This window comes from Nelusetta ayraudi, unplaced genomic scaffold, assembly GCF_046127955.1.
Source record: "Nelusetta ayraudi isolate G7.1 ecotype Tasmania unplaced genomic scaffold, CSIRO-AGI_Nayr_v1 ptg000004l, whole genome shotgun sequence".
Lineage (NCBI taxonomy): Eukaryota > Metazoa > Chordata > Actinopteri > Tetraodontiformes > Monacanthidae > Nelusetta > Nelusetta ayraudi.
Window position 1 is genome coordinate 14,306,985 of NW_027466054.1, and position 24,702 is coordinate 14,331,686.

Below are 24,702 nucleotides of genomic sequence, written 5' to 3' on the forward strand. Positions count from 1 at the left end.
CTTTTTTTTTCTGCAGCAGCCGTGTTTTTCTCCCAGGTTCACGCTGAGTTTCCATTTAAGCAGCACCGCCTCGCTGGGACCCCCTTCGGAAGAGATGTGGCGAGACGCAGCTCTGCTACCTTTTAAAAAGCGGCAGAGCCTGAAACTGGGAGTTCTTCAGGGGGAACACAGAGAGGTGTGTGCTCAGATAATTGGTCCCAATTGTATCCAGACCAGATCATATCAGAGAAATTTCAATAAAAAAACGACAGGACACAGAGGGAACTTTGCACATAACTGTCCAGGGTTCATCTTTGAAAGTTGACTGTCTCCGTTGTTCTCCGCAAGTCTTTGTCCGTGCACAGCATGCTGTTTCAAGTTATAATGGAACCCAACCAACTTTCTGGCCAGACATATCCACTTCTAATTATGAAAAACATCCACTTGGAGTGCAGTTTTGTAAGGCAAAACAACACACACGAGTGTCTAAAAAAAAAGGGGCAAAACATCAACAATTTCCTTTGACCTATTGCTGAGAAATATTAACAGCATCCGATACAGAACTCTGTCGTTCTTTTCACCGAAATAAAACGGTGCTTTTTGTTCAGTGACATCGTTTGGTTCGAGGTCACGGGGCCCTTGTTTCCACTGAGTAAGACGCACGGCCTCTTGCAATGACCGGAAAAGTAACGTTTCCATAGCAACTGGGCATGGCACTGGCTGGGAACAAACAACAACCCCCCCCCCAGCAGTGTGCGCCACCATCTAAGGAGTTTCAAAGGTCGCACTTTACATCAGTTTGACTTTTCAGTTGAATGGTTAACAAACTGGGCATCTACAAAAATCTGATGTGTGCATTTGTGTGTGAGAATATTAGACATCAAAATCTCCATAATAAAATGTGACTCTTTAAAGCTGAGCTTTTAGACTTCCAGTTGTCATTTATTTATTACTAGCTATTGCATGGAATCAGTTTCCTAATGGCAGTGATGGTGCAAGGGGAAAAGAAGAAGAAAAGTGTTTCTAATGACGCCTGTGTTTTTCTGTGTAGTCGTAAATGTCTCACAGCTCCATTTTCGACTCTCCTTTGATACTTAAAATGGGCTCCTGCGGAACAGGAATTTTCCCTTCAGGCGTACAGGTTTATTTCCTTTTATTAGTTTGTTCTTTATCACAGGCGTGCACGTTACATTAGCATAATTACAACCGCCTTGCCGCTATTTCATCTTATTTTTAACAGCAGTAATTTCCCGACAGCCTGTCACAGATGCAAACCGTCAGAACAAATGTTGACGTGACCTTTTAAGAAACGGATAAAAGAAAAACTAACACAGAGATGTGCAGCTCATTCATTACCGCCAGATGCTGTTTAAATAGCATCAATATACACAGTGTGCTCCCACATCATTTGTCAAGCGCAATTTAGAAAATTACGAACAAGGACTTTGCAGTTACGCTTTCTTGTTGTTCTTCTTCAGCACAACTTCTTTTTACCGTCTGCAGTTCCCTTCTGGCTCGGCCGCAGCCAATCATCTGCCTCCATCTAACACTCTCGTCTGCATAGTCTCACACCAAATACTTTTGTCCTCTTTCAAGCCATCCATTAATCTCCTCTCATGTCATCCTGCCAGCACTTAAAATCTTCTACCTTCATCTACAGTATAGTGCACAGGGAATCCTGTCCAACCTCATCTGTCGGCCCGTCCATCAACAAAGTAAACAGGGAGGAGCTCCGATCCTTGATGCCGTCCCACCTCCACCTTCAACTCTCCTGCCAACATCTGCAGGAATTTCACTGTAAAAGTAGAATTTGCTGTCATCACTCTGTAACCTGGGGAAGTGTCCAGGTAACTTTGAATGACGACCTTCGACTGACATCTTCTTTATTCAGTCACCCTTTAACTCCTGGGAAGAATTTATTGTTAAATTCATAAGTGTCTCCTTGTTTTTAATGCCCAAGACGTGGGGTGATTTAGGGTTAGGTTTAGGTAACCTTGGTGTTTAACTGAAGTTCACCAACCTTCAGCCGGGAGGCGAGAGTTTGCAGCCACTGGTTATTCCCAGAACGGATTCAGGCCACTGCTGTTAGTGTCTAAAGTGAAGCAAAGTTGTGAAACTTGACCATCAGGGGTCTTTAGTGGCAGCCAGACTGATGCTGGGACTTTGGGCTGCGGTGCAGCAGGGATGGGGGCCGGTCATGTTTAACAGCAGCTGCTTGTATATTTGGACTCCACCAGGAGTTAGTCAGAAATGTGGTTTTGCTCTTTTTCTATGCAGTGACTTTGGGCGTCACCTTCCAGTAAGAAGCTGAAGGGATGGACATTTACGTTAATATTTCTGAGTATTGTGATATTTGTTGGAATAGTGTCTTTGGATCAAAGTTAAATAGATTCTTACGTTAAAATTTTTAACTTTGTCATCTCATCCTCTGTCCTCCACACACACACACACACACGCACACACGCACACACACAAAAAAAGACCAGAATATTTCCTCTGAACTCAAGTTTCTTATTTAAGTTTGCTGTTTAACTGCCTGCCAATCAAAAACTGCATTTTTTTTTTTTTTTTTAAAAAAGGTAATTAAAATTTGCGTACCTAACTCCTAGGCAAATTCTCACAGTATGCATCAAGCTTTTTGTTCAGGAAAACTTACCAAAAATGAAAGTTTCACAGCAAATAACCAGAGAGAGAGAGAGAGAGGGAGAGAGAGAAAGCGCTGCCTGCTTATCAATGTGTAGAAATAGACCGAGATGGAACAGAAGTGCTGCAGGCAGTGTGCGAAAGTAAACAAATCTCATGCAAGTGCACCTCTGGAGCTCAAAGTGTGGAAGAAATGAAAGCCAAAAAGAAAGAGGAAGGGAGGGGGTTGAAAACATAGAACTCAAGATGAAACACAGCAACAAAACAACTTTCTTTCATTTTTGTTTACTTTGAGCCAAAGTGCTAATAAACCCCTGCCATAAATCACTTTTCTGTTCACATAGCACATCACAGCGACGTGTGAAGGAGTTCGGTTTTGACGGCTCAAAAACAGGATTTAGATCAACAGTGTTCCTCTTCAAATGGGTTTCAGTATAGGCTGCTTTTCCTCTTGACTCTCTCATGTAAAAATGTGGTTAAAATTCATCCTTCTTTTTTTTTTTTTTTTTTTCAAACAAATTCAGTCATCCCAAAACTTTTCCTCAGCCTTCACATTTCCAGGAAACACTGTGCGACCTTTGTATGACCTTCACAAATCAAATATAAATGCAAGCCGCTCTTCTGCAACCAAATTAAACGCTCTGATGGTGAATTGGGGCCAGTGAAGGACAAGGAGCGTCCTCCTCGTCGAGAGCTGCCAGCGGATTATGAGAACGTGTGAATCACAGTCACTTGAAGTTCAGCAATGTGGTGAATTGCTCCCCTTTGACAAGCTCAGGTTTCCCAGGATGCTCCGGGAGCACAGTCTCATTGCCACCTTCCTCAAGTGTCTTTTCAAGGAAAATTAGGATGAGTTGGAGGGCAATTTATTCTGATTGTGTGCAATTTCTTGTGGGAGCTCCAGAGGACCAACATTCCGAGACGACTGTCTGCGCTGCAACGGCAGAGGCGTCGCCCTCCGAGGCTCCTCATGGTGACAGAAAGACAGAAACTCTTGTCCGCCTGTAGTCTGCTGTTGTGTTGGACCTCAGGTGCCACCAGAAAATGAATTTTGTTTTTTGTTGTTTAGAAAATAAAGTTTGGATTTGAAGCTTAAATGATTTTTGATCTTTTTTGATTCAGGTTGCATTTGAGAAATAAATACAAATGGCTCTTTCAGTATCAAGGAACAGAAGAACCAAATAATGAGCACAGTCACTGCACACACACACACACACACACACACACACACACACACACACACACACACACAATCGCACACCCCCTCTGTGACTCACAAACATTCAGTTTCCTTGGGGACCCATCAGCCAACCAAGCTTCTTCCTGTAGCCTCACTGAATAAAACAAACCATCCTGAGAGACTCACTGAAGACACATGGTCCATTACTGAGTTATTATGTGCTGCAGGAACTTTATGTCCGTGCGCGTGTGGGTCTGCGCGTGCGCGTCTCTGTGCTCATATACCAAATAGAGCTGAGTCTGTAATGAAAAGCCTTTGTTTGAGTTAATGAGGACCAAAATGATTCAACAGATTCAACAGACATTTGCTTTAATTACTAATTAGCCAATGCTTAAGCACTTTGACTGAGATTTTTTTTTTCCCCCTCCTCTTTCAAATGTGTGAGGGTAGGGGTGCGTGTATGCATGTCTGTGTGTGTGTGTGTGTGTGCGTGGGCACAGCGCATGTGGTGCTCCTCCAGCTTTGATCTTAGCATTCGCTGCTCAGACTGCGACCGCGTCGCGGTCAAATTTCACGCTGCGTGGACGGCGTTAAAGAGCGTTTTCGGCTCTGTCGCTCTCTTTCTTCCTCTGGAAGTTCGGCAGAGACACAACTGCTTTTCTCAGGTCACATGCTTTACTGGCTGCGACAGGGCCACCGCACACTCATCAGTCCGCGGTGGACGCACTGGGTAGATGGAGACGTGTGTGTGTGTGTGTGTGTGTGAGAAAGACTGTGTGTGTTACATCCTCCGAAAGCCAATTATGTGTCTCAAGCTCCATTGAATTCCTGCAACATTTTGTTCTTTTGCATCACAAAGCGGTCCATTCATCGCCACGAGAGCAATCCGAGCGTAAACGTACATTAAAAGAGATTAAAATACATAAAAGGCTGCGGTGAGTAAAGAGTCGGGAAGACAGAGGCGCGCGCAAGACTCATTTGTTTCGCACAAACACACGCGCAGTTAGACATATTTAACTCCATTAATTAGGCCAAGGGCAGTTCCGTTTGTTCACCACAGGAGGCGGGAGAAGGGGGTGGGAGGTGTGTGTGTGTGTGTGTGTGTGTGTGTGTGTGTGTGTGTGGAGGGGGGGGGGTTTCTGCACAAACAAGGCGCGACGCTGTTTCCATACATTTATTAACGCCGGGTTGGATTTCGCCCTTTATATCATTTCCAAAGAGCACATTTGCATACAGCCCAGGGCAAAAAAAAAAAAAGAATGGAGAAAGGACATGAAAACAAACAGTGGAGTAAATGAGATGGTGAGCTTCACTTAAAGAGCACCCCTCCTCCCCCCTTTCATTATAATTTTTTTTTTTTTTTTAAATCCACCTTTTTCCGTTGATTTAGCGCACGCTGGCACGACCACGTCAGTACATTCATTCACACCTTCACACATCAGTGCGCAGGCACAGTTCCTGCCTCCTTGATATGGGCCACGGGGATGCTCACCTACAGAATGGCAAGTGAAAAATTGATGGAAATGGAGGGGTGGAGGGATAAATAAATAATTATATATATATATATATATATATATATATATATATATATATATATATATATATATATAAAGAGTCTTTTCTCCGCAGCTCCTGTAGCACTTGTCTGTCGTGCTGGAACGCCTGCTACATTTTTAATCAGAGCGCCAAGATTCTGGCCACCGCTCCTAGCAGTTCTTCTTGGTGAAAAAAAAGTCTTCCAAAGTTCACTTGCTCAAAAAAGGAGCAAACAGATAAGTAGATTCTGTTTAATTGAGGGGGAAAACAGGTTAATCACACAGCTATGGGTTTGCAATAATCACACTTGCATTTTTTTGGGAGGGAAGAAGGCTACGAGTTCAGCGCCCCACATGCTTAAAGGTAAACCACTCAACAACAGCAACAGCAATAGCAGTATCACTACAGTAGCAGTAAGTGATGACGCAGACTCTGGTGCCAGACTTTTAGAGTCCCCTTGGCCTGATTGCTGCAGCTGCCTGTGCACCTGCAGCAATCAGGATCCCTGCTGAGGACCGTGAGGGTGGAGCTGGAGGAAGACAGGCCACAGCAATAATTTCTCATTTTTTACGGCAGCATTTCTCAAGCCATGGTCCGTGGACTACTAGTGGTGATGGTGAAATTGCAAGAGGCCCATGAGAATAATATCTTTCAGTATTTTCAAAAGACGGTGAGTGCTTGAAATAAAGCTAAAAACCAAAACAAATGACAATCATGGTAATATAAAGCAGAGGGAAAAGAGTGGCCGATAAAAGCACATTGAAAAAAGAAAATCTATTTAAAGTTCTGTCTCTGCCCCTCAAGTAATTAAACAAACAGATTCAAACTGAAGCTGATTCTGTAGTAATATAGTACAACAGCTGTACTATAGTAAATTCAGCTATTTTTTCTCAGTCTGAAACTGGATAATCTTCTCTGCTACTCTTTTAAGGCAAACAGGTGCAGAGCTGCTTGCTATCTTGAACGCCGAGGTGTTTTTTGGCCAGAAATTGAATCCCAAGTAATTCCTGATGATGCTGCACAGACATGTAGGTGCAAGCAGTGCTTTGGATAAGGGAATGCGGCCATGTCTTAATAAGTGACTGTGGCAGCTGTTTAAAGGTTGGTAGCCAAGAGCATTTTATTCCTAAAAAAAAAAAAAAGAATTTTGCAGAGCTTTACATAAAGTTATTGTTAAAGGTGAAACTTCGCGAGAACAAATTTTCAGCAGGGTGAAAATGTTTTGGCAAAGCATTCTGCTGCCACCCAATATGCCAAAAGTCTTGTTTTTGTCTTGTGGTGCCCATTCATATCATTGATCATACATTGCACTTCTAAATAAAGGGGCATTTGCATCATTATTATTAACTGCAACATCAGGACAAAGGGCAACCCCATGCACTGTTGCGTCATGTGGCGGTGAAAGAAATTTGTTTGTGCCGCCGTCGTCTCAAACGGAACGTTGAAGACAGTGATTGCCTGAGAAAGGTCAAAGCACGTCGAAATTAAAATAGCACTAGCGAAACGCATAAAACACATGCATCAACCTGACAACTCAAAAATGGAAAAGAAAGCTGAGATGCTTTCTTGCAAATTCAGCTTCTTCGCCCCAGACGATGCAGGCGAGGCTTCGCAAGGTAAGAGGACATTGAGGACGCAAGATTTAACTAATAATAGGAAATCTTTGTCTCATGTTACGTTGTGAATGGTCCGCTTGCACGTGCCTGCCCTGCACAGGCACACCCGCACGCATGCACACACACACACTCACCCACAGATAATGAGATAAGGCCCTGGTCTTGGGCTACAATGCGAGGCCTTGTAGAGACAGGAGAGTTCCATTAACTAAAGCAGTCGAGCATGGCCACTGCTGGCTCATCACTATCTGCCACCCCATCTAGTGTGGAGCCTCTGTAGAGTGAGGAAAAAGAGAGGCGGGGTAGAGGTGGTGGTGGTGGTGGTGGGGTGGTGGAGTTGGTGGTGGTGAAGTGCGTCAGAAATGAAAGTGAGGCAATAGAAAAAGTGGCGGGCGAAGTTTTGAGAGGAGAAGTGGGAGGGGTGGGGGGAGGAGGGGGGATAAATCAGCGAGCGCCGCTTCACACCTCAACAGCCGACTTGGTCAGTGGATGATTAGTCAGCACAGCGTTGGTGCGGTGGAGCTGCGAGAGCGATATATTTACCATTAAAAGCAGCGGGAGGGTCGGGGTGTTTCATGTTTCACCGTGATTTACGGGAGTTTGAATAGCATATGATTCCCCAGTTAGCCACCATATTGTTAACGATGCATCAAAGCCCCAGCGCGCTTATTTGACTCTAACTAGACATATAGAACAATTACGGCTTGCCGAGGGGCTTATTCTCAGGATGCTCATCATGCTGCAGTTGATTAAGTTGGAGAATGTGTTTGTCTAACTGTTTGTCCATCTGCTTCCAGAACAATTAAGCACATGTCTACCGCTCCCCTCTCTCTCTCTCTCTCCTCTCCCAGGAGCGACACTCTTCCAGCTCCATTCCTCATCGCGCTCACCCTACTACCACTTCTCTGACTCGCCGCCCGCGGAACGCCGAGGAAAGTGCTGATGAACAATTAAACATGGCCCTTCCCCAGAGAGGCAAGGTCATTCGTTGTGTGTGTGTGTGTGTGTGTGTGTGTGTGTGTGTGTGTGTGTGTGTGTGTGTGTGTGTGTGTGTGCGCGTGCGTGTATGTGTGTGTGTGTGAGAGTGAGAAAGCGAGAGAGAGAGAAAGAGAAAGAGAAAGAGAGAAAGGGGGAGTGAGAAAAAGAGGGAACGAGAGTTGGCAGAGGTACACATGCTGTACTGGCCAGATTGAGGCTGTAAAGCTAAACAATATTATTTTGTTTGTTTTGTTGGTTTTGGTCCATGTGTCTGGCGAAGCAGCGCGAGCTGTACCTTAAATCCATTATGCATGAAGCAGATGTCACCTCAATTTGATCATTCTTACAAGCATATCCCAGGCAAATCTGCAGACCATGCACACGTGCAGCACTTCGCTGGATGCATGCACACTTTATTCGCATTGTGTCCTGGTGTGGGACGGGTACAGCGCGTGACAAATCAGCCGGGTTTGGCTGGATGCGTTAGGAGACAAATCTTCCCAACAGACTGGGATGAGCGGTCAATGCAGGCGGAGACGTGTTGCGCCTGTGGTGCACGGCGCACACGCTGTAAATGTTTTAGCAATATCACATGAGAGGGAACGTGCCGTGTCGTGGCACCCTGGCTGTCAGGTCTTGTTTGGGTGCCAAGAACATTAGAACATGAGGGATACATGAGCGGTTCGATGTCCCGCTGCTGTTATGCTTTGGATCAGCACTTATTATCTTATTCTTGTCATGTGCTATAACACTCGGGATCGAGCTCCAGGACACCTTTATTTGGCCTCACAAACACGTTTTGATCCTGGTCTTGTCCTGGTCATCTCAGACACCATGATCTTGAGGGGGATTTCAAAAACCATGCAAGCTAATCCTGGTGCTGAGTCATAATTATCATCGTCATTATCACACGGCCTTTATTAAATTTTACAATTTGTATCAGTGCTACAATTCATGTAAGTGGTAGTGTCCTGCCTTGGTTTCTTTTCAGGCTCGCTCTTGACTTGATCTTGATCTCGACATGGTCTGTATTGGTCTTGGTCAAGGCGGTCTTGACTACATCGCTACTCTTGTCCGATCAAAAGTTCTTACTGGAACAAACAGTTTTATGGTTGTGTAGTGCTCCTGTTGAATAGAAAGCATGTATTGTATTCTATCTTAAACAGCGGCATTTTCAATTGAATGGATCTATTTCACAAGGAATACTAATTAGCGGTAATCATCACAACCGTGTTCAGTCCATCAAAGAATGATTGCAGAAGTTACATTTGGCAGTGAGTCTCTCTCTCTGCAGAAAGGTCAAAGAATCAAAGAAAACCCTGGTCCAGGTCCTTCTACTGTGCAAGCATGGAGAGTCCAAGCAGCAAGAGCAGAAATGGTACCAAGCTCTCACTATGACAGGGATCAACACAAGTTCCTCTTCTGTGATTTTAGATATGCATGTCCTCAACTACCTGGGTTAAGGACATGGAACGTTGAAGAGCAAGTTCCATTCACTTCGTCCATCAAAACAAAAATGCAGCAAGAGAATGCATTGATTTATTTCCCCCACAGTAAATAACCTGAGACTTGTCTGTCAAACATGTGAACACTCACTCAAACAAATGTTCACTTGTCAGAAAAACACTCATGGCAAAATTCACAAAAACATCAAGCAGACAATCGTGACCATCACTCAGCGCTGCTCCTCGCCTCTCCTGGGATTCCTCAGCAGCAGGGGAGCGGCTGAATTTCAAAGCCAAGTAAAAAATGAAGAAAGAGAGACTGGGGAACGGGGCATTCTGGCAGATTGCTCTCAATCACTGTCTGGCGGACCATTATTAGCCGCCTGTGCGAGCGAGAAATCATTAGTTTCAGAAAAACAAAATGTGTAAAGTTTATCCCCGGGGCCACCAACTATTTCTGCCCGTTGAAGAAAGGACAACTTGATTGTGACGATATCCTGGAGGAACTGTGTTTATTAATTTCCTCTCATGCATTTTATTTGAGCTGCGGGTTGATTTGGGGTGGTGAGTCTAATTTGTGCACAAGTACTCTTTCAACAACACGGATGGACGGCAAAAGGGTGAGGCAGACAATAAGAGAAATGCTCCAGGCCAGAAAGATATTTAATATCGCGCTCCTCCATGAAATGACAAATCCTTGTTTTATCATCTCCCCAGTCCCCCCAAAAACTCACAAAATGAATAATTTTAAATAAAGGAAAATCCATGTGTGTGTGTGTGTGTGTATGTGTGTCAATTGTGCAGTGTCCCAGGTTAGGTTTGGGTTGGGGTTAGTGTTGAAGCTTGGATTCGGGTTGGGCCTGGGGTTAGGGTTGGAGCTGAAGTTAGTGTTGGAACTAGGGTTAGTGTTGAAGCTTGGATTCGGGTTGGGCCTGGGGTTAGGGTTGGAGCTGAAGTTAGTGTTGGAACTAGGGTTAGTGTTGAAGCTTGGATTCGGGTTGGGCCTGGGGTTAGGGTTTGAGCTGAAGTTAGTGTTGGAACTAGGGTTAGTGTTGGAACTAGGGTTGGGGTTGGAACTAGGGTTAGGGTTGGCGCTGAAGTTAGTGTTGGAACTAGGGTTAGTGTTGGAACTAGGGTTAGGGTTGGAACTAGGGTTAGGGTTGGAACTAGGGTTAGTGTTGGAACTAGGGTTAGGGTTGGCGCTGGGGTTAGTGTTGGAACTAGGGTTAGGGTTGGCGCTGGGGTTAGTGTTGGAACTAAGGATAGTGTTGGAACTAGGGTTAGTGTTGGAACTAGGGTTAGGGTTGGGCCTGGGGTTAGTGTTGGAACTAGGGTTAGTGTTGGAACTAGGGTTAGGATTGGGCCTGGGGTTAGGGTTGGAGCTGAGGCTCGTGTTGGAACTAGGGTTAGTGTTGGAACTAGGGTTAGGGTTGGAACTGGGGTTAGTGTTGGAACTAGGATTAGGGTTGGAACTAGGGTTAGGGTTGGAACTAGGGTTAGTGTTGGAACTAGGGTTAGGGTTGGGCCTGGGGTTAGTGTTGGAACTAGGGTTAGGGTTGGAACTGGGGTTAGTGTTGGAACTAGGATTAGGGTTGGAACTAGGGTTAGGGTTGGAACTGGGGTTAGGGTTGGCCCCAAATCGTGCAAACCTCACGTCATAGGGGAGCTCTCTGTCTTAGCACTCCTTCCAACCTCTGCAAACAGTCCACAGCACTGCAGCCTAATCTCCCTAGACCTCCCCACCCGACCCCTCCCACCTGATACAAGGCCTCTAAAAGCTGCAGGTGTTGAATTTGGAATCCTGTGGCCAGCGGAAATGTGGCAGCAATGAGACCCGCTAATGTGCTCCACTAGAGAGAACCCCCGTCTGCCTTTTAAGCCACCGCTGGCCACCACCGGCTCAGCATTTTGATTCATTTCCAGTGCAGCTCCCGGTGCCAGAGATCCCCCCAACCCCCACCTCACCTTACCTCTTCCACCGGCTGCATTCTCACCTCAAGTATCCCATTTATGTTTATTTCATAATGACTTCTTGTAAAATTCTGGGGCTGTCAGAAGGATTTTTTTGCAAATTCTCCTTTTGCATTCCAATTATGCCGGCGTGAATGGGAACGCCAGTCAAATTAATGAAATGTAAATGTCAGTCTTTTCCTGCCTGCCACTGTTTTTCCATTTTCTCTGCCGGTGTTTACGAGCACGCTGAGGGTGCATCTGTGCATCATACGTTTGTTACCGGTGCTCACCCAGCCTTTATGTCAGTAATTGGGTGCTTCCTGGCTGGGATTTGCTATGCATGCCTGTCTTGCCGGGTGCATGTACAGTTTTTAGTCTCCCGCATTAACCCCCGTGAACTGAGACGTGGGGAGCCTGCCTGAAGGCTTCTTGTAGTTGTGTGACGTGTTTCACATATAGGTGTGTGCGTGTGTGGATTAGACATACACTTCATGGTACAGGTCACAAGCCCTTTAGGTGACCAGTAAAACCGTTGAAAGGTTTGCTCACTAGCTGTCTGCCTGCACAATAAGCAGTTGGCAGCGAGTTGTCTACTTCGGGGCGGCCATCTGTCCCATTTGCAAGTCCTTCCACAATTCATGAGATTCTTTATGTTAACGGGCTCGCTCTGTTAACCTTCTTTTTGACCACATCTACTTAGCAGTCATTTTTTTCGCCCGGCAATGTGATAACCCCGCATGAGATCTAAAAGCATGCCGGGCCCGCTTGATGTGATGTGGCAGTTTAGCCCTTCTAGCAAGTCCATCAGCGGGAAATGAAAGTTTTCACAGAGGTTCTCTGAAGCAGAGTCACTCTGATCAGTTTCCCCTCGCCCCTCCTTTTTCGTGCGATGACGGATTGACGTTGACGACTTGTCATTTTGTCAATCATATGCTGGCGACACAATAGCCTCCACGGCAGATTTCATTAGCTTCGGGGCCAACCGTGAAACACCTGAATAGAATTTTTATCATGTTAAAAACTTGATTTAACTCAGAATTATTAAAGAGTAGAAAATTAGCCTGGAACCTTTTTGTGATTCATTTAAGGCTGCGCTGACAAATGCGGATGGAAAATAAACTGCACCTGCATGCAATTGGAATATGATGCAGCCGTGTGACAACCAACCAGAATGTGACCTGAATGTGGATCTGTTCAGAGGTTCAGGTTTTGCCTTGATTTGAGAGGTCCAACATCATAAGCTGCAATACGCTGTCTCACCATTAGGTGCCACTAAATCTTATGCACTGGAACTGAGGAGTATCTCTAAATCTCGTAAAGGGGTGACTAAATTGCAGAGGTTTTAGTTTTCTGGTAAACACAATCAAAATGTTGAGAACATTAAAAACCTTTGACATCGGCGACGTGCCTGGCGGAGCAGATTGGACAAACTAGCGTCACAGAGAAGTTATCCACTTAACATCTGAATCTTTTTTTTTTTTTTTTGGGCACTGAGAGCGCACTGACACGCTGACATTAGCATTCAGCTTAAATTACCACCAAGGCTAAATATAGCCTGGGGAGTGTCTCCAGCACACCAGTTAACTCAAACTCTTGTGAGGAAGGAGCAAAACTCTTTGTCCTTGAGTTTGTGAAAAAGAAAACTACTTTCTACCCGGCATTCTGCCTCCCGCCACCACCAACCCCCCGAAAACCTTCCCCAGCGCCCATCGCCGAGCAGCCAGACATCAGCGAATCTTTCAACCCCGGCCCCAACTTTACACCCCCCGCCCCCCTCCACCCCAACCTTTTTCGCCCACCGTGTTTTTCTGGAAAGGAGTGAAAAATCCGATATAGATAAATGAGGGGAGCAGCGGAGATAGAGTCGGGCGGAGACAGAGTGACGGAGAGATGGATAGAAGGCGGAGGGGGCGAAAGGGGGGGAAATGGAAAGATGGATAGAGAGATGGATGCATGATTAGGTGGGAGGGGAGGGTGGCGGCCGCATCTATAAATAGGGGGATGAATGGATGCACGGCTGCTTTGCCGGCTGAATGAGTGGAGGGACGGATGAATAGATGGATGCTCGGAGAGATGAAAAGCCTTGAGGTAAGGGGGGAGATATTAAAAGATGAATGAATACAGAGCAGCTACCTCTCCCCCACTCCTCCGCTCTTCTCCTTTCCCTCCGACCCGCCCACACCTCTCCCTTCTGTTCTCCCCCTCTCCTCCTGCTTTTGCTCTGTCACTCTGTCTTTTTACTCTCTCTCTCTCTTTCTCCCCCCACCTCGTTCTCCGGCCTCCCTCCCCCTCCTCCTCCTTCTCCTCCCTCTACATTCTGACCAGATGAGTAATAGCCGCGGCGCCGCGGCTTGACTGATTAATGCACTCGAAGAGCCCAGGGAGGTGGAACACAACAAACAGACAGGGGAGGGAGGGAGAGAGGGAGAGGGGAGGAAAAAAGGGGAGGGGGGGGAGAAAAAACAGGGGGAGGTAGAGGAGTGAGGTGTCTGTGCACGTGCATGTGCATGTGTGAGTGTGTGTGTGTGTCTATGCACGGTGCGTCCATGCACTAGGAACCCCCGCCATGCCGCTGGAGGAGCCTCCAGCATCAAGTGTCCGGCTCCTCCCAGGGAGGCGCCCTCCTCCTCATCAGTGGAAGTGTTCGCCCTTCTCCAGTCCGGTACAATCACGGTTGCGCACGCGCGCGCCCGCGCGCACACACACACACACACACAAACACATGCACACTGTATGACCAATCAGCCAGAAGTGGGCTTCTTGCGCTGGTACACACCAACACACACTCAATGTTGACGGAGAAAAGCCGAGGTGGGAAAAGTTGCGCCCCCTTTCTCCTCCTCCTGCCAGGCCTCCATCTCCGTCGTCACAACAACACAGTAATGACGCCTCGCTGCCAGAATCCGACTGAAATTGATCTGCAGATTGTTTTCGCTCTCCGACCGTTGACCCTTCCTCCACTTTCCTTCCGCCTTCCTCTCCCTCCCTTCCCCTTTCCACGTGCCCGAATCTCGCAATTAACCCAGTTGATCCTTGAAAGTTAAACTGCTGATTAATGGAGCGCGGCCAGGACTTATACGTCACCATTAGTTAGACTGTCACAAAGCTAATTTAGCGGACAAATCCTGCACTCAGAGTTATTTCCTCCAAATCAATCCCCCGGACCTTCCTGGTGTTCGGAGGGCACTCGCAGTGTCTTCACCTGGAAGGAACTCTGCGGTGACGTGGCCTCACCCTGATTTGTCATATTTGCCAACGTCAGGTTTTGATTTGTTTCCATAAAAGATTAAACCCTTTTGTACTGCTTTAGAGACATACCATTACTTCTCAAAAAAAGAGAAAAACCTGATCTCCAGAAAAATGCACATTTAGCTGTCTGCCTTCTCCATGTCCAAAAGAAGGGCACAGAAATAATGTCAGTGAGGGACGAACTTGAGAACTTAATGAGGCATTAGGTTCTTCCCTTGGTGACATCACCAAGGGCACGGATGAGTGGTCCTGGTGGGAAGATCTACCAGATCTGTTTTTTTTTTGTTTTTTTTTGGGGGGGGGCTTTAAGTTGTTAAGGTCTTGGAGAAGCATAAACAGGTTTGTTCAACTTGTCTTGTTCGCATTTTTTGTTTCGTATCATGTTGACAAAGTTTGCACCATATGCGAACAATAAAATACGTTTTAAGAAATAAAGCGAAGCGTGATAACAAAGCTTTGGAGATGGACGACTGTGTTCTATACCCGATCACACATTATCAGGAGATACAACTTTACAAAAAGCAGGTATTGGGACGCTGCCCATCCATCCACATTAGATACCCAGATGCGTCCACTTTGATTGATAGCACTCGGTTTCTGGCGAGGCAATGGCACCTCATGCAGATGCATCAGCCAGCAGCTCCATCAAAACTGCTGAATTTTTTCCTATCCCAAATCAGTGTATGTGTATTTATATATTTTTTCCTACTGCCAAACACATTGCCTTAGAGAGGAAAAAGAAAAAAGCTCTTTAGAGAATTTAAATAAGAGGCTCGAGGTTTGGATTAGCTATCAGATTTTTGTCAGGACAAACACCTCCCACAGCACTTTATCTATCATTTGTCCAGCAGCGAGGGAAGAATCGCAGGATGGGAGCCACATGAAAAGCCGGTTTTGGACTCGCGGCAGCTCTTGGCTGATGTCCGGCTGCAACACAATGAAATGGATGGGATGGGACCTGAGCTGTCCAGGCACGGCTGGGAGAAAAAAATCAGAGGCTGCAGTTCCAACATCTTTCAGAGACACATTTCCATGTTATTGGCGGGTTTCATCCATAATGGCGTCACAGAAAAGAAAAGCTGAACTCTGAATTGACATGCGTGGCCATGCAACAAATATGTAATAACGGCTGTAATCCCTGGCGATGCCCCCCCGACCCTTCTCATTTCTAGAAGATAAACGATGAATGGGATGAGAAATGCACCGTTCATTTCCACAAATCCACATTTGTGACACGCTTCTTCTTTGACTGAGGCTCACAATCAGTATTTGCCGTTGAATGAATTATTATTGTATTTTGTCTTGAATAGGCTGAAGCCCAAAGCTTTTTTTTACACAAAAAGAGAAAAAGAGAGAAAAGAAAATGAGATTAACAACATCTGTTTCGCAAGAATCAACATTTTGAAAAGAAGCCAAGTGAAGGCAATACTTTTGATATTTTCCCCGTCTATCTGTTTTCCTATTACGGCGCCACAAACAAAGCGCTCTGTCTGCGGAGAAGGATGGTGATTCTTGCTCTCTGCACTGGTATCTCACTTTGAGGCGCGCGGTAATGGATGTAGGATAAAGAAGAGCGAGGATGTGTCAAAGACATCGTGTTTGGCTGCGTGATGAGGAATCGCTGATGTCAAACACATTATCTAGCGGCGTTTGTAGTGCAGACAATCTCACCATTCATTTTTAGGTTGAAGGGGGGCAAGTTTACAACCAGGAATGAATTCACTTTAAGGTTGAGGTGAGGGTTTAGGATAGGCTACACAAAAGAAGGAAAAAAGAGTGGAAGTTATTGTAAGTCCTCAGTCCTCACAAAGATAGACAGACAAGCATGTGTGCGTGCGCGCGTGCATCTCTGTGTGTGTGTGTGTGTGTGTGTGTGTGTGTGTCCTTGCACTTGAGAGCAGAATGAGGCAACCACAGCAGAAGCAGAGGCATGATTACCTTTGACCACACACACACACACACACACACACACATGCGCAAGCACCCACATTGTAAGAATACAAGGCGTGAAGAGACGGAGGGCTTAGCAAGAGCTGCTGTTATTCGTTTTCTATTAGTTGTTTTTCTTTTTTTTAAAAAAAGAAAAGAACTACCGTCATTTTTCTTGAAGCCCACCCATCCCATTGATCCAACCGTCCTGCGTCTGTGTCTCCCGGCCTGTATCGTCAGAGGAGGAGTCTGCCCGGCGCGCGCTGGTTTCACACAGAGCGCACTTTAACCGTTAACCTTCGTCCTTAAACCGCACAGATCAATCATCTCTCCAGCCGGAGCCGCCGAGCGTACACACACACACACACACACACACACACGGACACGCACACACAAGCGGACTGTAAACTGTACCCTCCAGCTGCCATTATAAAACTGACCACTTGGTGGCACTCTTGTATTTAGAGTCGTCTCAAAAGAAACGCGCCCTCTTTTTTGGTGAATTTATTTATTTATAGGTTCTAAATGAAGGGGCACAGAATTAGTGGAAAGTAAAGGAAGTAGAATAAAAGTACGGGGGCTGAGGGTGAAGAAAACAAGGGGGAGTCGATGGAAGCACACTTTGGCTTTTTGAAGTCTTGACATCCAGAGACACGTACGGAAGAAAAGGCGACAAATGACGCATTATGCAGTGTAACCTTTCTTTTTTCTATTTTCTTTAAAAAAGTGTCATTCTATTAAAAGTACAAGGGACAACTGAGATCAGGAGGTGACAGCAGCAGCAACACATCAGAGTGAGTACACTTTTTAAAAAGTGCCAGGCAATGAAGACACTTCAATTTGAGGCAGATATTTGGATGCGGAGCTCTACAATTAGCTGTCATTTCTTCTCCAAGAGAGTGAACGTGGCAATAATGATCCTCTATTAATGCTCATCACGAGTCCAAATGAATCTTTTTAGATCCCCCCCCCCCCATCGAGTCCTGCTCATGCGAGAGCGTGCGGACCAACTGGTGGTTTGTGGGCGTCGGACACTTGGAGTCAATCAGGCAGGCAGGCGACAGTCGAAGGCGTCGCTAAAATCAGAAACTCCTCAGTCGACTTTCACACATGGATAATTTAGTGGCGCCGGAGAAATACAGGCTGAGGAAAACAAAAACTAAAAGCATAAGGAAGACGGCTATTTGCATATCCTGTTTCACACGCTGCTACACGCAGCTGTGCTCGGCTCTTAGGCAAGCACAATCTCACAGTGCCGCACTCATCGATGACACAAAAACAATGACATCACCGCCGTGAAAGATTAATGCTCGACTCGGCGTGGCCGTGCGATTGTGTCCGCTTGCTTGCCAACTTTTACAAAACATTAAAGGGGTATTTCACCAAATATGCAACTTTCTTTCCTGTTTTCTACTAAAGAGTCTTTGCCGACTGCATAACCATTCTAGAATTTCACAAATGGAAAGAAATTCATTCGATGCCAGTTCAATTTAATCCCTCAGTAGAAAAAGCACCATTAAGACTGTGACTTTAGCCACAATTTCCAATGTATGTTAGCTCTTGCAAGTGCGACGAGTTAGCCAACATGGTACTGAAACTCCTGCGAAAAGACACAGGACAGTGGTGGAGTCTTCTATCTTTTTTTTTTACTACACGGCAAGGAAAAGTGTTTCATCACTTTTATCTGTGAAGAAATGTTGGGAAAAGACAAATGCTGTTGCGCTAGGATACCGATGGCAAACAATACCAGAGCGCACGCTGGCTCACCTCGGGCTACATCCTTTATCCAGGAAAGGGACCAGCATGAAGACAGGAGGCGAGTATTGGGCATGAATTTGACCAACTGAGAGGGAGGAGGCGGAGGGGGAGGGGGAGGAGGAGGGGGAGGGCGGGACAAGGACTTTGCTGACTCGGGACTAAAAGTAATGCACTGTAGCTTGTAGATTAATGAGTAAAGGTCCGCGACAGTAAACACCCACTAAATTTGTCTGGCTGTGGAGGAAAGCCTCGGCTTTACGGCGCTCTGTTAAAGGAGAGTCTTCTGAGAGGCGATACAGAAAATTGCCAGATTCGGCTGTAACATCTGAAGAGGTGTTTGTTTGACTGTCTCCACCCCCCACCACCCCCCATTCAATTCAGTTGCACGAGGGAATATTTTCTCTGACGAGCCATTTGTTTAAAAATTGACCTGTCTATAGGTATTAAATCAGGGAACCTTGTAAAAACACGAAACGAAGACACAAAAGCCCGTCTGTGTCTATTAAAGGAATTTAAGGCCGCTATTTGCCTTCTGTGGCCAAGATTTTAATAGGAATTGATTTGCAGTGAACTCTGTGTTACTCATGTATGAAAAGCCCAGGACAATTGCAGGGTTGGGAGTCGAGCTGATGAAAAGCATATTTCATGCAACAATACAGGCACAGGAACATCGATGAAAGGGAGGACGGGATGAAGGAGAAGTGTGTTAAATTGAGAATACGCGGCTTCTGTAATGCTACAATGAAATAAAAGGATGAACTAAAGCCCTGGCAAGACGTACAGGTTGGGGTTAAAATGCTGAAAACTAGTGCTAAAAGTAATCAGGTTACCAAAGTGATCATCACTTCGATCACTGCAAAAGTAATGAGACAGCAGCATCGTGTTCGGCTTTGGTGCAGAGCCAAATTCCGGTAACCCCACCCCCGATATACTGTACACCCATTACACATAAAACACTGATGAATCACATTACGGCAACGTACATGAGCGCATTAATCATGTGTGAGGCAATCAGGGATAATTTATGGATTCTCCTGTGTTTCTAAATGATCTCTCCACCGTCCCTGATTGATCCATTATTTGCTCGTAAGCAGAAACATGTTTGCCACATCAATCACATGATTAATTGCAAATTATTGCACTGACAGGTGAACATAATAGACTGCATGTGTGTGATTATGTGCGGGCGCGCTTTCCCTCTCGATTCTCACGCCTCGCCCCAGCGTATCCACAACTGCTCAGTTCAGTTATGTTTTTCTTGCGCCGTCTTGTGACAAAAGTTTCCTGAAGATCCCCCTCACCCCCCCCGCCCCTCCTTATTTTATATATAAAAAAGTGCACCTATTCAATTGTTAACAGCTGCCAAATTATATATGGGTGAATCGATAGCAAGCGTGGTTCTAAAAGTTTGATAGAAATATTTACAACATTGTAAGTCTTTCTCCTAGGCAGGTTTTTTTTAGGCCTTGCTCCCACACTGACAGTGTATTAATATGTAAGTATGTCCACTTGGCTATACTAAACTTGAGTCACACCCACAAATCTATGCCACTTCACTCAAAATTAAACCAAACTGGACATGAGGGCCTATTCACTGCCATTTTTACTTGTGATGTAGTCCAACTAAACAATTTCAACAAGTTTGCAAAGGTATAATAAAGGTATAATTTTGTGTCATATTTCAGTTCAGCAGTTTTGTGGCACTTCTGTGCTGTGCCACAGGTTTCTTTTTGAAACGTGCTATCTAAAATTGGAGAGTCTTCTTCTGTGGTGCCCACCAGACACTCTTTTAGATAATTGGCTCTGTGCAAACCAAAGTCATGTAAACAACAGGACTCGCTAAATTAATATAGCCTTGCTTGTATCGAAAGAAATGCCAGGAAAGTAGCATGCTTTTTGTCCGTGCAGAATTTATTCCCATACAAACTTAGATGCCCCTCCAAGTTGACCAAAGTTGAACAGTTTAGTTCATGCAAGGACTGTGTACAAACCAGCACGAATGATTAAACACGCCAGGGTTCGGTTCAATGGCACCTAAATGCAGCTGCTATGAATGCAAGTTCAAACTTCATTTACTGCAAAATCACAAACACGACCTCGCCGGCACCTCTTTCATCTCTCCTTTAAATGCCGTTGCTCACTTGGTTAAGAGGCATAAATCATGAATTTTACTGACTTCATCTCCAGGTCAGACTTTCTTACAGTACCTGTCCGCTCTGTCTCAAGCGCTCAGTCCTTTTCAGGACCGCTTGTAAATCAAGCTCATATCTCACAGTGGCCTTCGCCTCACTGCCAGACGAAAAAAAATAAATAAAAAAGAAAGCCAGTCTGGAGTCTGACCATGTTGCCAAGGTTTAGGCTCCAGAGATTAGTTCAGACACAGCTGAGCGTTGTCACACACTTTAACAGCTTTGGCGGAAACTCGAGCTAAAGTTAGCAGAAGAAGTCACGCGTTTGGCACAGAGGCTGTTTAACTTTGCAAATGGACCTTATTCAAGTTCACTTCACTTTAAAAAACAAAAAACAAAAAAACAGGCGGACAAGAAGCACAATAACAAAAGTAAGGCTGAGACAACATTGCGTGAAAGACAGCTGGCAAGTTGCTAAAACTGAGCACGCATCATTCTGACATCATTCTGTCAGTGTGAAGTTGCGCGAGACAAATGAGTTCCTAAATTCCAACGCCGACAGGAGGACCAAATTTCTCTGATATTCTGTTTCTTCTGTTTTTCTCCGCCCTTTCAACCTTTTCCCTCGTGACTTTAAACTCCTACGGCGAAATGAAAGGATCTGCTTTTTTTTTTTACTTCTTCTCTGCATTTTTCCAGCATACATGCCGTCCACTCTTCTTCCATCCCTCCATTGATTTTCTTCTTCTTTTCACCTCTACTCTGCCTTCCACTCCCACTCCAGCACCATCCTCACTCCTGCCTTTACAACTCGCTTTCTCAAGGCTTTCCACTTTTCTGTGTCTTTTTGTGTGGTCGCCATACACACGATAACCACATAAATTATCCACTTTTTTCCTATTTTTCCCTCTTCTCCAACCTCTATTCTTCAGCCCCCTCACCTCGCCCCGGTCCTGCTCCCCTCTGATATTAGTCGCCCCCGCTGCTGCCTGACTGCGCTAAATTATTCCACCATAAGTCACCGGGCTAATTCACTGGCATAATCACCTTGTGCATTTAAAATTTAAATCCTTTCACGAGCGCACAGCACCGCACCGCTCCCCTCATCACCGAATCCCTCGCTAGACCCCCGGACGAGCAGGTAGCGATGAGGAAGACACGGTACAACGCTCGCCTGTGGGTGCACGTGTCCGTCGGCCCGAGCCCGAGCCGCTGCCGGCTGTTGCGTTTGCAGTCCAAGCGCACGTGCCTTTCCCAGCATCGGTGTCCCGCCCCGGTCGATCGATCAATATACTTCCTGATTAACTGGCAATCGCTCGCGCCCGCGTGGCTTTTTGACCTTCAAGGCCAAAAGCGCGGATGCATTATGAATATGTCCTTCAGCGGCCGACGCCCCACAAACCTTTGGTGACAGCTTGAGAGGATGCAGACTCTTGGGAGGCGCGCCATTGATCGGTGTCAATGTGGCGACACGCACCTATGGCAGCAGACCGGCGCACAGACACACACACACACACACACACCTACAGTACACACACACACACACACATGCCGGCAGACAAAACCACATCTGTATCTAAAAGGCGACAGCCACATATAGACAAAGAAATCACACGGGAACGAAAGTGGAGGCGGCAATCAATCCCGCAAATTTGTCGACACATGTGGTTCGTGTGAGCGTGTGGAGGAGTGGGAGGAGGGGGAGGGGGAGGGCAAGGTCTGCGGGGTGAAGTCGGACAGTGACCACATCCAAAAATACAGCGAATAATTCGATGGTGCAGGCACGCCATGATGAACCGCTCACCCACTCGCTTCACCGGCCAAAGCCATTAGCCAGAGCTGAAAATCTGTTTTTGGAGCGTGTTGTTTTCTGCAGAGCGACATAAGAGCGGGACTCTGCCAGGGATGTGGGGATGTTTTCCAAGCGGTGACATATTGGCAGTGTGTTTAGTTCCTTCTCTGTCCGTGTTAGTAAAAGGAACGGGATCCTTCGCTGGTCATTCAATGTGTAATAAATTCTGCCAGCCAAATGTTGCCCATGTAAAAGCTCTTCCTGTTTTGTTGTTGGAATGTTGGAAACACAGCCCAAAAGCCAAACAGACCCATAGAACAGCATATTTAGCCCTATGTTTGCAGCCTTTCACAAAGATGGATGGTTAGCATCTTGCTGAAAGTGATGCTCAAACTAAGAGCGAACATCCTGCTTGAGTGTAGTAACCAATCTGGGAGAGGCATTGTAAGGTTTTTTTTTTAAAAAAAAAGTCAGAAATAAAGAGGACAATGTACAGTTTTCAAATTTTGTGGAGTTCATTGCGGGTCCAGAGATGCCTCTTGTCAACTAAATGCACAAAAGTGAAAGTGGTATTTTGCTGCGGCGTCGCCTGAATCCTACTTCCTCAGCACAATATGCTGCCGAATATTAAGTGAACTGACTGCACGACAAACAATGTAAAGCATCAGGAGACACACTCAACAGTACATTAACTGTGTTCTCGCTGAGCATTAACGTAATGAACATGAATGAGAGGAGCAGCACTTCATGGCAAAGCTTGAAGGGTAATTAGCCTCCACACTACATTAGCAAATTAAAGTTATGATACAAATGACTTTCCACCGCAGTCTGGGCCAACATTTATGGCTTTTTTTCTTCCGGGGGGATAGTGAGGGGATGGGGGGGTCTTAGATGGTTTGCCCTAAATGTTACAGCCGCGTTGCTGCCATCTCCTCAGTACAGCGGGGGAGCTCTGAAGTATTTAGCCTTGCGTGACCTTTTACTTTTCTAAAAAGGTGCTTATGTTGGAGTGCTCTTTCGTGCCATCTATTATTCTCCGTGCTTCACAACAAACTGAGCTGCTGCGCAAAGGCACACTCAAATTGAACGAAAGGGTAAACATCAAGCACAGGTATCAAATGGTAAAGTGTTTCCTGAATACAGTGCCCCAAAGAGCACTTTGTGTGACACAAGACCCGAAAGTAACATGATAGATTGACCTTTCTTTTAAATTTCAATAAGTGTGCATTGCTCGTCGTTAATGTTTGGGTAGGACCTCTGAAAATTTCCCAGAGTTGCATTAAAGACTAGAGCCACAACACCTTTGAGGGTCATCGATGGCGAGGAGTTAGAGCACAATAAAAACTGTTCCAACTTCTGGTGGAGCGAGTCATCAGGAGGGTTAGAGGAGCTGAACCATGTTGTTTGGAGAGGTTTAAAAGCTACATGTCACAAGGGGACAGACAACTTTGGGTGCGGAGAACAGAAAAGCCTTTATTCCAAATAATTAACATAACTAAAGGTGTCCTCAAGGGGTAAATAAAAACAAAAAACAAACTGGGAAACTCATAGTGAAAAAGGAGACAAAACTGAAACAAACAGACCTGGAGACACAGACGAAGAAGGCGTAATAAATTGGCCAGATGAGAAGAAACAACCAGGATGAAACATGAGACAACCAAGCAGAAACATCTAGGCTGCAAACGAGGGCTAAATATGCTGTTTTCCTGAAGCTTCCTTCTCCAGTATGTTCTGGGATGAAAAACTCTGTCATTGTTTAACATCTTAAAGTGACTGATTCTAACTGGAGAGTGACACTAGACTCTTGCTTGCAGTCCACCAGGGATCCAGCCACATGCTTCTACAACACTTCCTTCCCTGCTACACCTGCAGAATTAAATCAAACCATAATAGACTAATTTAATCATATCTGCAGCAGTATTACTTCAAATTGCAAATAAGAGTCCATTAATTAAAAGGTAATATGATAAAAACAACAACAACATGCTGAATATAAACAGCAGGGAAAAGAAAATCTTGCAGAAGCCTTGAGGTGCGGTGTGTGTGTGTGAGTGCGTGTGTGTTAATGCTCTCTGTTGGTGTGTGCCGAATAAACCATTGTATCCTTTGTTTCTAAGTGAATCATTTTGCATCATGCTATGATTTTGAAAAATCAAAGCAAAAACTGTAACGCTGCTGTCGCAGAAGTTTTTTTTCTTTCATTGTATTTGCTTTTCTTGGAAGTGTGACACAACAGTGTGAAATTAGCAATGAAAGATGGTCCAAAGAAACAGCTGTGAAAAACTACAGCGCTAATTGCAAAAACCATGTCATTTTTGCACACCATCCTTTCCACCTTACTTCCTTACCTCCTTCGTGACCATGTGATTTTCAGGGGAAGCTTCTCCAAAAAGACAAGGACGAACGATGGGCTTAAAACAAGACTTATATAAATGGCAAGCTAACTTTGTATTTATGACATCAGTGCTAATTGATTCCTCTCTGCTTGCCTCACTCTCAGCAGGTCAGCTGCTCC